Here is a 15,792-nt window from a genome sequence, read left to right as displayed (position 1 = left end):
ATAACAACAACAAAAAAAAACAACAAACCACCCTGCTATTTTAAGTTTGAATGGATGTGAAAACAAACAAGGCTAAGGAGTATCATGCCAAGACAGGTCTGTGATGGAGGAAAGGGGGGTACCCAAGGTTTCATCCCTCCCCTTCCTCTCTATGTGTACAAATCTACTCCATTAAAATCAGGGGACCACAGCCATTAGCTTTAAGGAGAATTAAGATGTTTGGGGCTCACCCCTGTAACCTAGCTACTCTGCAAGCTGAAATCTGAGAATTGTGGTTCAAAACCAGCCTAGAAGAAAAGTCGATGTGACTCTTGTCTCCAATTAACCAGCAGAAAGCCAGAAGTGGAGCTGTGGCTCAAGTGGTAGAACACAAGCCTTGCTTAAAAAAGCCAAGTTGAATCATGATACCCTGAATTCAAGCCCCAGTACTATCACCTCTCACCCAGACGCTCCCCCAAAGAAATTTTGAATTGTGTGTGATAACACCAGAAGAGTTGTGGTGTTGGGTCAACTTGTGGATGTGTTTAGACTTTAGGTAAATATTGTCACATTGCTTTCTGTGAAGGTTGTAGTTTTTTTTTTTTCACTCCCACCAGAAAACGTAAAAAAGTATCTGTACCCTCATTCTTACAAAAACATTGTTGTTAAATTAATTTGGCTTTGTCTAACTGGTAAAAAATGTTTCCTTGTTGTAGTGATAATTAGTGTTTCCTCTTATGCTAAAAGATGTTGAACATCCTGAAAGAGTATCCTCAATAATCATGCCTCTTCCTTAGTCCTTTTTAGAGGAGGCAGAGGACAGCGGGAACAATAATTCTCATTGAGCTGGAAGAGAATTGCAATAAGTTCCTTGAGGACAAGCACGTGTCTTTTTCTCCTTTTTATCTTGGCTGACACACAAAACCCCCCGTAAGTGTGTGTCAGATTGAGTTTGGTGGAAGAGGGAGAGGCTGTTTCATACCTGCCCTTCACACTTTGTTCTCTCCCTTTCAAGAGTTGCAAAGTGCTTTCATAACAGCTCAGTTCAAAGAGTTTAAGTCTCATTTCTTGTTACAGCACCACTACTTGGAGTTTCCAGTAATCTATTATTTCCATGAACTTTCTTGTCTTTCCTATATAATTGTGTATCGGTGGGGGAAGGCATCAGTATAGCTCTGACTCAGAGTTGGGAGAAAAAAATGAGAACCGTTAGACTCTGGCGCTTTAAGTAGAGTTTTTCTATAACTTGCGCCTACTGCCAGACTTTTCATATTGCTTCAGCTGCAATTGAAGGATGGGGAGTTAAAGCACTTTGGTCCCTTCACCTTAACCATAAGACATTTTTCAAAGGAGTTCTGATCACTGATCCCATGGAAAACAGCCAATATTAAAACTTTTTTATTGGAACATGGCATGATACATCAAGATCTCTAAAAAATGAATCACTTTTGTAATTTGCCTCTGCAATCATTAAAACTATCCATAAAGAGAGCTCTATGAAGGGAATAAAGAACATGAAGCCTGTGGCAATTTCATTGAGGGCATGAATAGGGTTGGGATGGTTGTGAGGGGATGATGGTAGGGGTGACACTAAGCAAGATGCTCTTGATAAGGAATTATTTCTCCACTTTGATTAACTGTGTGATGACAGTCCAATAATGACTTATCAAATGTCTTATCATTCTATGCTTGCATTGTTGGGACTTTAATAGAGGAGCTCTTTGAGATGAGTGACTTTTCTTGAGAAGTTCTATAACACAGTACTTGAATTATAAGAATTCTTTATCTGATTAAATACCCAAGGGCTCCTCTTTTGTGGTTGAGAAACCTTCCAGTAGTGCCACAGGAGAGATAATACTGACCTTTAATACTCTTATATGAGATTCACTCTCCCTGAAAATATGCCTATATGCTTCTCAAAGGGCCTGTGTTCTAAAGTTGGGCTTAATCACATTGACTTGAATTGTAGGTAATACCAAATGCTGGCTGATATGATCTAAAGATTAAAATCCCTCATGAAGCTCTATTTGCTTTGATTTTCTATGTCATTATCTTATTTTCCACTAATTTCTAATGTGGTTATTATTTATCTTTTAAATATGCAAACTGATTTTTAAAATTCATCTACAAAACAGGTGTTTTCTTTTAACTTCTGGCTACTTTTTAACTTAAGGAATACTGTACTATCTCATGTGCAGCATTTGATCTTTATCAGTCAGCAAGTGCTTAGATGTATCCATTATGCACAGTGCTGTGTCCACAGGCACTGTGTAGAGCCAGGCACCATTTTCTCCCTCCTAACTTCTTCATACCACCAAAAAAAATGTATGTGATTAAGACAAACCCTGTAAGAGTATACCATAAGAAGGCAACTGTCTGGAAGGTAGGAGATCCCTTATTAGAATCCAATCATGTTAGGCTTTTCAACTTCCAAAATGTGAGAAAAATAGTGCTCTTTAAGCTCCCCAGCCTATGGTATTTTGTTATAGCAGCATGAGCTGAGTGCGACAGGGCTGTTAGTGGTCCTCAGAGCACCCTTATTTTATAATGTGGCTAAGTATCAGAGAGGTACAAACTGACACAGAACAGAGCAGGGATCAAAACCCAGTCAGTCTCCTAAGCCCCAGCTCACAGCTCCCACGTGCACAGTAAGCTGCCAAACAACACACAATGAAAGAAAAGGCTCAAAGCAGTAAAGTATATTTTTCTTAAACATGTCCATACCTTAAACTCTTCTTATCCTAGCATTGAAATAACAAACCAAAGGTCCAAAGAGACTTCCAGTGAGGTCTGAAATTAAGAATTTGCCTTCAAATCTGCCAGGAATATGGAGAGAAAGAGAAAGCCCTGTTTGGTTATGACAATATCATCTTTCACAGTTATGAATTAAGCAAATGAAAATAGATGATAGGATTCAAGACCTCATGAGATCTCTTGTACCTGTACATAAAACTGTGCAAACAAGCACTTCTGAGCCTCACTTGGAAAATCTTGTTTCTACCACTTCTGTACTCTAACACAGTGCTTTATTCCTCAGAAAGGGCTTCTATGTAGTTTATTACATGGAGTCTGTATAGCTCCTATCATTCCCCCTTGTAGCAAAATCACATAGCTACTGTTTAAGCTTGAGGCCTGAATATAGTATGTGAGCGGAAGGTGACAGTAAAGAAAGAGATAAAGACAGGGAGCTGAGGTGGTGTTAATTCCATTGTGGCGGTGCTGATCTCATTTCCTATAGGCTCCAAGATTGCATTTGAGGCTCCACAAATACTCTCCATCAACTGAGGCTGCAAGAGCAATGAATTACCAAGCAGGATTTGGGTTCAAACCTTGTCACCAGTTCACTATTGACTTGGGCAAATTCCACAGCCTGTCAGTCCTGTTTCATCAAATGTGGAAGAAATTGAAGAAATTTCTCTTCAGTTCTCTTTCAATTGAGACAAGACTGTAATCCAAGCTATCCAGAAATATCACAGATTACAAGACAGCCTGGGAAAAGTTGTAAGACCCTATTGCAAAATAAAATAAAAACCAAAGGGCTGGGGGTGCTCAAGTGGTTGAGAGCTTATTCCTCTGGTGTAGAAGAAAGAAAAGAAGAAAAGAAAAAGGACGGCAGGAAAAAAAAGAGAAAGAAGGTAGAGGGAAGGGTGGAAGGGGGAAGAGAGTGAAGGAAGCAAGGAAGGAAGGACCACAGGGAACAGAGGAGAGAAGAGAAAGCTTCCATTTCAACAGGGAAACGCTGTAAGTCCCAGCCTCTGAGTTCTGACACTTTGTAACTGTGGAAAGATGAACAGATGGCTCAACAGCTCTGAATCATAAAATGACAGGCATTCAGTGATATTATGTATCTTGAACAGTAGCTCTCAACTCGTTGGTTCTGAACCTCTATACATTCTTTTTTTTTCCTCTATACATTCTTAAGATTTTTTGAGAATTGCAAAGAGCTATGTGGGATATACTATCAAAATTAATTATAGTTAAAGGTTAAACAGAAATATTTGTTTCATTATTGTTCCTTAAAATTAAATGTTTCTTAAAATAACAATAGTGAACACATAGCATACATGACATTTTTATGAAAAAGGCTATATTTCCCCCCCAATAAAAGATACTGAGTGGAATAGGCCAGTAGAAAATGAAAATACTATACATTCTGTTCACATTGTACATGAGGCATCTAGTATAGACAAGGTCATAGACAACTACAGGAAGTGGAATGTCGATTAGCAGAAGCTAGGAGAAGGAGGCTAGGAGAAGGTTGTTCAGTGGTACAATTTCAGTTTTTCAAAATGAGGTTTCTGGACACCAGTTTCACAATGAGAATGTGGTTAACACTACTGAACTGTGCATTCTTAAATGGTTCAGGGGGCAAATTTTATGTTAATTGTACTTTACTGAAATTAACAATTTTTAAAGTTTAGTGGAACGAGTGGCATGGTTTTACAGTTTCCCAGATCTAATAAATGTCTAGTCTAATAAAACACAGCTGGATTCTTATACTCACTCCTGTGTTCAATCTGTTGTAATATGCTATTTTGATGGAAGTAGATGAAGAAAATCCAGCATCATAAGTAGTTTTTTTTTTTCTAACCATGGTTATATGCTTACAAAGGGGAAGAGAATTTTGTTATATTTTTCTCCCAGGTAATGGTAGATATTCTTCTTTGATAGTATATCCAAATTCAACAAGTTGTAGTTTCTTAAAAGTTACTTAAGTAAAGGTTACTTAAGAAATCTACCTATGCATGATTTTGTAACACTACACATGGTTGTTGGGGAAATGCTGGTTCACTATGATAAACAACCTTCTATTATGCTTTTGGCTTGATGGTTTCACAGAATTGAATATTGTTAAGATTACCTATGATCCTATCAGAAAAATCTGTAAGCATTCTGATGCTATCAAGCTCATGGTAATGAAGACAAGTTTGCAAAAATTCTAGTTTAATTTTAAAAGATCAAATGGACCACCAAAAAGCAGGAAGTAGAGGTTTGACTCAGGTGGTAAAATGTCAGCCTTTAGTGGAAAAAGAAAGCAAGGCTGTGTGCCCAGAGTTCAAACTCCAAGACTATGCTTTAATTACTTAATTAATTAATGATTTAAAAGATTTATAGAAATCAATAACTATTGACTTGTGTATGCCTATGCATGCTCATATGTGCACTGATGCTTGGGCTTAAACTCAGGGTCTGGGAGATGTCCCTGAGCTCCTGAGCTCAGCTTAAGGCTAGTAGAACTCTACCACTTGAGCCACAGCTCCACTTCAGGCTTTCTGGTTAATAATTGGAGATAAGAGCCTCGCTGACTTTCCTGCCCAGGCTGACTTCTAACTGTAATCCTTAGATCTCAGCCTCCTGAGAAGCTAGGAGTGCAAGCATGAGGTACCAGCACCTGGCTAACTGTTAACTCTTGTTAATTACTTAACTCTTGAAAATGACTTGGTATTTTCTCTTCATAAAGACAGAGAACCCTAGGACCTCAGGTACAGTTTGAGGTCACTGCCTTGATTACATTGTATTCCTCACCATTGGTGAATGTGAGCACATTGACCAACGCACCTTGGTGTTAAAATGAAAATCGAAAAAAATCTTGGTGTTCAAGAGAATAAATACTAGAATTGATTCTGGAGTCCTCTGTAGCAACCAAAACTTAAGAATGTTTAAGTAGGGGCTGGGGATATAGCCTAGTGGCAAGAGTGCCTGCCTCGGATACATGAGGCCCTAGGTTCGATTCCCCAGCACCACATATACAGAAAACGGCCAGAAGCGGCGCTGTGGCTCAAGTGGCAGAGTGCTAGCCTTGAGCGGGAAGAAGCCAGGGACAGTGCTCAGGCCCTGAGTCCACGGCCCAGGACTGGCCAAAAAAAAAGAATGTTTAAGTAAATTAGATGAAATGTCACAATAATTGTGTATAATCTGCATACACCCCCTGCATACTTGAAAACAACTTTAAATTGCTTAGACTAATACAATGCAAATACTGCATGAATACTTGTTGTCTTATATTCTTGGGGGAAAATGATAAGGGAAAAGTTTGCACATGTATGGTTCAGATATCAATTTTTGAGTTTCATCATCCATTTTTATTTCTTGTATTATCTTTAGATAGTTGTACAAAGAGGTTTTAATTCAACATATCAATTCATGAATACAGTGTATCTTGATTAATGGGTCTTGATTAATGTCACTCATTATGTCATTCTCCTCCATCTCTCTCAACACCACCCGCTCAACCACTCTCTCAAAAAATGTCTTTTTGACCACAAACAGAACCCATACATAGAGTAGGCTTACTGCATATAGATCTAATGAGTCCCCAACACCATGAACCATACTTGGAAAGCTTAGATGTAGAATTATCACTGAAAAGATGGCTTTGGAAACAGATGTCCAGGCCTGAGACTTTGGCTTTGTCATGAACTATTTATTGCTAGGCAAGTAATAATAATAAACTTTAGGAAGCTTCAGATTCCTCATCCCTCAATGAGAGTCTCAATAGTACCTATTACCAAACAGTACCAGGGAAAAAGTAAGCCAAAACTAGCCAGGTACCTGCCTCAATGCTGGGCTCTTTGTATATGACAAATGGTAGCTCTAATGTTATCTGTCATTTTTATTAATGTTGCTATCATCTTCTCCTATTTTCAAAATACTGTGTACATTAAATATCTGATAAATGGTACTAAAAGTAATGATCTCTTTGCTCAGATGACAACTTTGGGTTTTGCCAAAGGAAGATCAAATTTAACAGCAATCCACCGAAAACACAGCCAATAAATGTTTGTTACTGATAAAGAGCCAGGAACAAGAAGAAATCATTGCAGATGTCTCTTTATTATTAGATAGTAAACTAGAAATTCCTGCATATAAATGAAGAATACAAAGATTTTTTAATGAATAAAATATTTTGGAACATAATTACTTGAAAGGTGATTCAACCTAAGATAATTGTAGCCCAGTAACTTCAATTCTGAAGAGAAAATTATTAAAATTGGTGGCTTATATAACAATAAAGCACAATTTATCAAGCTAGTTATTGCACATTTTTCAAGAGAGGTATGTGATTTTTAAATCTCTCTCTCCTCTCTATCTACAGTGAATGTTTGGTTTAATTTTTTTTTCTTTATTTCCTTAAAGAAAATTTAATGGAAAGAAGGGAATCCCCAGTTGCTATTCATATCATGACCTTCACAAGCAATGACAGAACACTTTTATAAATGCAGAACAGCCTTCCCACTCTCAAAAGCTTTAAGGACTGCTGCATTTCAAGGAATAAAATAGCTGGGAAGTTCCTATGTTTGTCGTATTTCAAGCTGAGTATGTAAATAATAAAGGTCAAATTCAGAAAACAAGGCCAGTAATTCCATGGTGAGTAGCCAGACCCTAGTTCCCATCATTTATTCATATGTTGATAGACTTCCCCAGGAAGCCTGGGAAAATAACAGAAGTAACTCAACTTGCCCCAAGAGAAAAGGCCTCATTTTTCCTTGGCAGATTCATTCCTAATCACATAGCAGGGAACCATTATTAACATCTGGATATTCAAAAAGAGCCACTGAATTATTATAAAAATGTTTCAAATCATCAGCCCCAAATTCAAATGATCTACAATGTGTACAATGATTTTTACCTCTTTAGTCAAGAAGATAAATGGAGAATTTCTTTATATTTCCACTGCCATTACACATTTGTTTTTAATCTGGGAAAAATCATGTCTGCCTACTGTATGGTCTATCACAGGCGGATATGTCAGAAATGACTTCTGCCCCTCCTACCACAAGTCTCTTCTGAGAGCACTGGTTTTTAGGAGAGAGATTACTGAATGTTAATTTGATTCAAAACAGCCAGAGTCAGAGACAAATATCAAATTGTATTCTCTTGTTGCACAGTCATATAGTATGGGAAGAAATAAGGATTAAGAGACCAAAGTATTTTATTCTTTCTCTCTCTGTCTCTGTCTCTGTCTGTCTCTGTCTCTGTCTGTCTGTCTGTCTGTCTATCTGTCTCTCTGTCTCTCTGTCTCTCTCTCTCTCTCTCTCTCTCTCTCTCTCTCTCTCTCTCTCTCTCTCTCTCCCTCTCTCTCTCGCCAGTCCTGAGGTTTGAACTCAGAGCCTGGGCACTATCTGTAAGCTTCTTTTGCACAAGACTAGAACTTTAGAACTTTCCCATTTGAGCCACAGTGCCACTTCTGGCTTTTTTTTTTTTTTTTTGATGTGGTACTGAGGAATCAAACCCAGGGCTTCATGCATGCTAGGCAAGCACCACTGAGCCACATGCCCAGCCCAGTATTTTATTCTTTAACCAACTCTTTCCTCCATTAAACACTTCCTAGAAATTAATCATGATGTCTTGTTGCAAATACACTCAGACATTGATTAAGATGCATTGTATTCATAAACTTTTGTTAAATAGCAACTTCTTTGTTACAACTACTTAAAGATAATGGAATACAATTTAAAAATATACTCAGATTACAATACATTTTGCTAAGCCTCACACCATCCTTCAACATTAGAAGCTGATGACATTTGATAAACAAGTCACCCCTTTCATTAAATTTCTATCATAACCTCCAAGGCTCTGCTTGAATCCCCATCAAGAGTAGACAAGCATGGTGATACCAGCCTGTAATCCCAACTAAATAAGATGGAAGTAGGAAGATCATTGTTTTAAGCCAGCCTCCGAAAAGTTAGTATGACCTTATCTCACTGACAATCCAGGTATAGTGATGCACACTGTAATTCCAACTATTCAAGAGCTAAATTAGGCCAAGCGCTGGTGACTCACACCTGTAATTCTAGCTACTCAGGAAGCTGAGATCTAAGAATCACAGTTCAAATCTAGCCTGGGGCAGGAAAATCTCTGAGACTCTTATCTACAATTAAACACCAGAAAACCAGAAATGGCATGGCTCAAAGAGGTAGAGCACTAGTCTTGAGCTGAAAAGCTCAGGGACAGAGCCCAGGCCCAGAGTTCAAGCCCCACAACCGACAAAACAAAACAAAACAATGAGCCAAGTTAAGAGTACTGCAGGTTGAGATAACTCTGGCAAAACACAAGACCCGAAAACAAACAAATGTATAAAGTGTTGGGAGCATGGCTCAAGTGCCTGGCAAGTACAAGGCTTCAGTTCAAATCCTAGCACTGATAAAAATAAATTAATAGAACATATCAGACCCAAATGGAAAAAAGGTGCTTTTAGAACACTCACACCACTCCCCACCCCCACCCTGACAAGGATGGAGAACTAAAATTTTTGCAAGCACCATCTACTCAAGCAAATATTATTCCAACCTGCCTCCCCTAAAAGTATATATCAACTTCTCCCTACACCACCTGCTATTACCCCCTCTGGCCTCTCTGGGGGCAGGGTCTACCTCTAGCCTCCAGGAACTCAGGGTTGGCCCTGTATGCTCCTTGTGTCTGTTTTCCTAAACCTATCTCCCTCAACTTCCAAATCTCTGTGCAAGAGTCACTTCCTCAATGACATCTTGGCCACTGAGTACACAGACTCTGCAGGCCTCTGTCACACTTAGCATCCAGTAGATAATTGGCTACTGAGGAAGTCCATTTTTAGTGTTTCTCCATTACATCTTATTAATGTAAAGTGTTGGTCTAGTTTCCTAGGGTAACTGCTCTATGGACTGGAAGATAACCTATACAGAGCCCTTGGAACACATTCCTTCATTGTGGGAGAGCATGTTTTACAAGGTAAAACCCTTCCTAATTAAACTTTACATTTGAATGGAATTCCATGAAGTAAACATCCAGAAGTTTTACACAGGAGATAGCACTTCACAGTCTACTGGTTGCAGTGGGGAAAATGGTGGTAGAGGCTGAGTTTGAGCTGATTGCAGATATAAGGGGCCAAGCTCCATTCTAAGAGTTATAAAACCTAGTTCAAGAGGCCAAGGGGAGGCTCTAAAAACCACTGGTCTAAATATTTGGGATTGAACAGCTAAGTAAAATATGTCATACAGTCTTATCTGGAAAGTTTGTTTCAAAGTAAACTAGAAGTCTGCATAATCAGACACTGATATACAGAAACTTTAATCAAGTTGGATTTTCAACATCAAAATTACATTTTAAAATGACATTAACAATGTGTGTTGTGATTTTCTTTACCACACAAACACAGAGAGTATACAAGTAAGGAAGACTGGTGGCTACCATTTTGGGGAAAAAATACTAAGATTTATTAGGCTGAAGAGTGAAATCAGTGGGGGCACAAATGGCAGTTAAGAAATTACTGCTCCTGTTAACTCACCTTCCTCATTCCTATGTATTCCCAGAAAATATTCCAGATTCTTCTGTTGTGTGTTTTCCAACTATGGATTCAGTTTTAGTGTCCCTGAAAAAGTAATATTGCCTGAGAGTCTTCAGGTCCCAGCCAACTACTGTTAACCCTATCCTGCCTTGTGTTTATAATGAGTGTTTATCAGGATGCCATAGAAGCCTGGTCAGTGAAGAATATTTCCAGTGTTATGTAGGTTACTTGGCTTTACAAAAGGACGAGATGCTAAAGTATTGTGTTTCCATCACTCCTGTTTTGCTTTTGTCGACATTATCTATGCAGAGATTCATCTTCATTTCTGGCAACAACTTTAACAATGGTCTTTAATTTTACTCCTTTCATCCTCTCTGTCAAGTAATCACCATAATCTTCAAATACTCCGCAAGACACTTAAAATGTATGATTTATAATTAGATATAAAAGGAATCATAAATCCCTTTGAAAAGTGAATCAACACATTCCAGTGTTGAAACATGAAGAAAATCACTGTACTGAACTTGTTTTGTACACTTCTGGTATTCCTACATTGTGTTATTATAACTATAGCCTAGAGGAGCACTTGTCCTGGCTTCTTGTCACTACCTAGTAATGAATGCATTTATTATTACTTCTTTTGCTAAGACAAAAACATCTTGAAAATTAACTTGGAAAAATCAGACATTCCAGTCATTTGACTGACAGACAGCATTGATTGAAGTGTGAGGAATTGCTGGAAGGGTCCTTCTACCTGCATTGATGTAAACTCTTACATTTCACAAGTGTCATCCCAGGCCCAAACTTGCCACATAACCAGTAGTAAAAGGAGGAAGGATAAAATTCCAGGTGAAATCTATTAAACACAGACTTATTGTTCAGTGTCTCCTTTGGCTCCACCTCCAGTAAAACTAATGCCTAATGATTCCAGGAAGTGCACAGCAATTAAATTTCACTTGGTGTAAAGTTGAAGAAATTGTCCCATGTGAAAAGAATGTTCCTTTGCCACATTCCATAGGTGGCAATAAACAGGCAAAATCACTGCTTTTGATACAGCAGTATGAGCTTTCACAGGACTCAGGTTGATTTCATTTTAAAAAGTTGAATTTATGGGACAGAGGATTGAAAGGTTTGTACTGACATGTTTAAAACCCTCTTTTAAAAAGTGGCATATTGCATCGTTCCATTTAAGTGTTCACACCACAGACTGAAATATAATCTGTTTACTGAGAAAACAACGTTTTATTGCCCTGTGAATAATTTCCCATTGAAAAAGAAAGCAATGTACAGTATTTTACTGCTTTGTAAAACATCTGGAAATTTTTCTCAGTTGCTAAAGCTATGAAGAATTTGCATTCCCATTCAAACTTCTGATTTTTTAATTCAACCCAGAACAGCTTCAAACATACTGTTAAAGCAACAGTCGCCAAAGGCCCATTGAGGACACTAAGAGAAACAGAGCAAGGAGCCTACCCCAAGAAGAGTCTGGTGTCACAGAGGCCACTAAGGGTATTTGCTTTTTTGTCATCAGTAGGAACACAGTGTAAAGTGGACTGTTAGGCTTTCACCATTTGCTCTGAGAAGCACACCTCCAATCGTGTATATGTGTGTGTGTGTGTTTACTGTTTTTGCTTGAAGCTGGTACACTACCATATGAATTTCCAAGTTTTTACAGGTCAGTAGAAGATAAGAGTCTCATGGACTTTGCTGCCCAGGCTGGCTTTAAATCAAGAACTTCAGATCTCAGCCTCCTGAGTAGATAGGATTACAGATGTGAGCCACTGTACCAAACTACACCTACAATTTTGAAGTCTTAACATAGTGGAAGACTTTTCTCCTAAACTGGAGACCTATTCCATGTAGGGATGGCAGACAAATAGGCAGCAACTTGCACATGGAGACGAGGCAGGAACTTTGCTTTCTGGGTGTTTCCACCATCTTTAACCCTCAGCCTGGCAGCTATGGGAGTGAGCAAGGAAAGTTGTCCATTAGGATTTTCACACCCCATTGGCTGAAACTTGAAAATGTGACTAAATGAACACCAAAGGATGTAGACCTGCAGCCTAGTTCTTCCGAAAGTGAAAGAAGGGTTCTAGAAATCAGTTAGGTAAGTTCTTAGATCCCAGCCAGCACTTTACAGGATTAAAATTTTCTCCAAATTATGTAATCACAGAACCAGTACTGACATTTTCAACCACAAATGTGGGCTCTATGTAACCCACTCTACAAAAGGTATTAGGGACTTCTGAGGCAAGTGGGTTTTCAAAGCCATTTGACTTGGCTTTCCTGATCTTAGTTCCTAAGCCTGTATAGCCTTGTTGATAAATGTTGTGAAATGGTATTAATTTTGGAAACAATATATTAGCCAGTTCAAACCCTCACAAAAAAAGAGTTAAACATTGTTTCTACATTTCATTGTATTTTACTTGTTTCTCCAAAACTTTCAGTTCCGCTTATGGGAGATGTATGCAGATTTGAAATTTAGGCTGAAAAAGTTGTGGTAAATGCTGATATGCAGCACAATACTTAAGACTTTCAGAAGATGTAGTACTAACAAGCCAGGTACCTCAAGAATGGGCCCACCTAGAATGGATGGACTCAAAGCTACATAACTGAGGTCATGTGTGGATCTTCCGTTTCCACTCTTATCTCCTACTCCAGCTCATGTGACTGGCTCTTCTCTGTTACTATAAGATACTAGTCTATTTTATTATCTGCGGCTCACTGTCTTGTCCGTCTCCTCTATTGAACCATAAATCCCATGTGGAAAGGCATCTTCTATCTCTGGTTTATTACCAGCGCATGCCCTAGTCTCTGGTTCTTAATAGATACTGTATGAACATTTGTGGAATGAGATTGTGTTGACTCAAGTGAGGAAAAAAAAAGAAGGTACGTTACATAAGGCATCAAAAGAATCAAAGCACTTTTAAAAAAGAGAGCACCATGCATCTGGCTCAAAGGAGACGAGGAGTGGGAAAGTTTCTCGGAAGCATTTGAAGGGATTCTAAAGGAAGAGAAAAGTTTCAACAAGTAGGATCTCTAGGATGATGCCACAACTGGAGGAACAGTCTATCCTAATGCTTGAATGTGAGAAAGTGAGGATGTGTTTGGCAATGGTTTGTTTTCTTGTTCATCATATCCTTAGAGTATGTGAAAAGAGGGTAGGAGACAGGAGTGGAAAAAGGAATTGTAGCCACTCTAGAAAAGGTTTTCACTCAGGTGACAAGATTCCATTTAATTGTAAGGACAATGGGTATCTGGGTGAGGTCTTGGAACCAAAAGGATCAGTCTCTCAAGTAGGGGATGGAAGACACTGCTGAGTGGCAGGAAGACCTGATAACTATCTGGGCTCTACATTAGGGAAACAAAGAGGGAGAGGGTAGAAGGGATTCTAGGTTATCAGGCAAAAGGACAACCCATAGCACTAAAGTTGGTCAGATTTTCAGGGACTGAGAAGGAAGGATTGCAAGGTTAATGACAATATGGTGCCTACCATTTGAGAGAAAAGAAACTTCAGCAGGAAGAACTAATTTGGTGACTAATGAAAAGGGGAATTGTGTTTGAGACACTGAGCTTTGAGAGGGGCTAGGGGTGAACACACGGATGGTACATACAGATGGAGCTAACAAGAGAGAAAAAAAGCAAAACTATTGGGCAGGGAGAGGTAGGATGGGTGGTGAGGAGGGCCATTTGCATAAGTCTTCTTGAAATTGTTGAAACTGAGATTTGTTGCTGCCTCTGACATAGTGCTGGACTTAATGGTGGGAACTTTGGGGATGTAATTAAGGTATCAGGACTCTACACACATGAATAGATAAATGCCTGATAAATGGGTTGAATGGAACTGTATTTTTCCACCACAAAAGGACACAACATTCATCCACTCCAGAGGAGTGGCATCTTAAATCAGAGAGCAGGTCTTCATCAAGCACTGTACCTGCTGGTAATTTGATCTCAGATTTTTCAGCCTCCACACCTGTGATAAATTTTCATTTTTAAAAATAAATTACCCAATCCCAACTATTTTCTTATAGCAGCACAAATTGACTGAGTTGACAAGTTTGCATACACAGCCTTTGAGTTCATGTGGGTATTAAAAAGGTGAAAAATATAAACTTTGATGATATACCACATTTGTGAAATATTATTGGGATAGTCATTCACTGTCCTAATATAAATAGATGCATTAAAATAAATAGAAAATATCTTCTGAAAACTTTGAAGATAGACTCAATCATAACTTCTCTCATATAACCTACAGTTGTAGCAATCTCTCCATGAATAATGAAATTTGCTCATGAATTGTTATCTCCTTGCCTAGCAGAATGCTGTTGTTCTGTTTAGCTGGAATTCCAGTATCTCCTGAGAACTCTGAAAGGGAGAAGGCAACTTGAAAGTAACTTAGGAGAAATAGTGAGAAAAGGGAACCTCTTCTATATTGAAGTAATAACAATAGACAGAGAAGTGGACTTTGTAGAATATATTCCTGGGGGCTGGGAATATGGCCTAGTGGTGAAGTGCTCGCCTCATACACATTAAGCCCTGGGTTTGATTCCTCAGCACCACATATATAGAAGAAGCCAGAAGTGGCTCTGTGGCTCAAGTGGCAAAGTGCTAGCCTTAAGCAAAAAGAAGCCAGGGACAGTACTCAGGCCCTGAGTTTTGTTGCCAGCCCCAGGACTGGCAACAAAAACAAAAAACCAAGTAACCAACCAAACAACAACAACAACAACAACAACAACAACAAATATATATATATAAATATATATATATAAATATATAAATATATAATATAATAAATATATAAATATAAATATAAATATAAATAATAAATAAATATATAAATATAATAAATATATAAATATATATTATATATATATATATATATTCCTGTCAGGTGCAAGTGACTTAAGCCTATAATCCTAGCTACTCAGGAGGCTGAGATCTGAGGATCACAGTAGGAAGCCAGCTCAGGCAGGAAAGACCATGAGACTCTTATCTCCAACAAACCACCACAAAAGCTGGAAGTCAAGTTGGGGGTCAAGTGGTAGAGTGCTAGTCTTCAGTAAAACAAGTTCAAGGACAGCACTCAGGCTCCAACTTCAAGTCCCAAGATCAGCACACACACACACACACACACACACACACACACACACCACACACACACACACAGAGCAAATTATTTTCTCCAACCAGGCAACAAAACAATCTTGTAGCATCTTGACAGTTCTCAAGCACAAACCAGATACCATCTTTTGTACAAAGCTTTTTGGCATTATCAAAGAAATTGTGCTCAAATGAATGTTGAAGTGTGGGTGAGGAGACAGGGGGTACCTGGGAAGTGTTGTCCCTGTTCTTTTTACAACTTAGATCCCACTTTTGAGCACACAGGAACTTCTCCAGACAATCTAACTGACCACCATTTCAGTTCCTCTCTTCCTCTGGCTCCCATGAAGAAATAAGTCAAGATGTAGGAGATTTATGAAAATTAGAAGGTAGGAGAGGGAAAATCTTTTCTGCTTCTTTTCCATTAAACCCTGGGACAG

The sequence above is a fragment of the Perognathus longimembris genome, chromosome 2 (assembly GCF_023159225.1).
Source record: "Perognathus longimembris pacificus isolate PPM17 chromosome 2, ASM2315922v1, whole genome shotgun sequence".
In the NCBI taxonomy this organism is placed as follows: domain Eukaryota; kingdom Metazoa; phylum Chordata; class Mammalia; order Rodentia; family Heteromyidae; genus Perognathus; species Perognathus longimembris.
The sequence above is the reverse complement of the archived record's forward strand: the minus strand, read 5'-3'. Positions refer to the sequence as shown.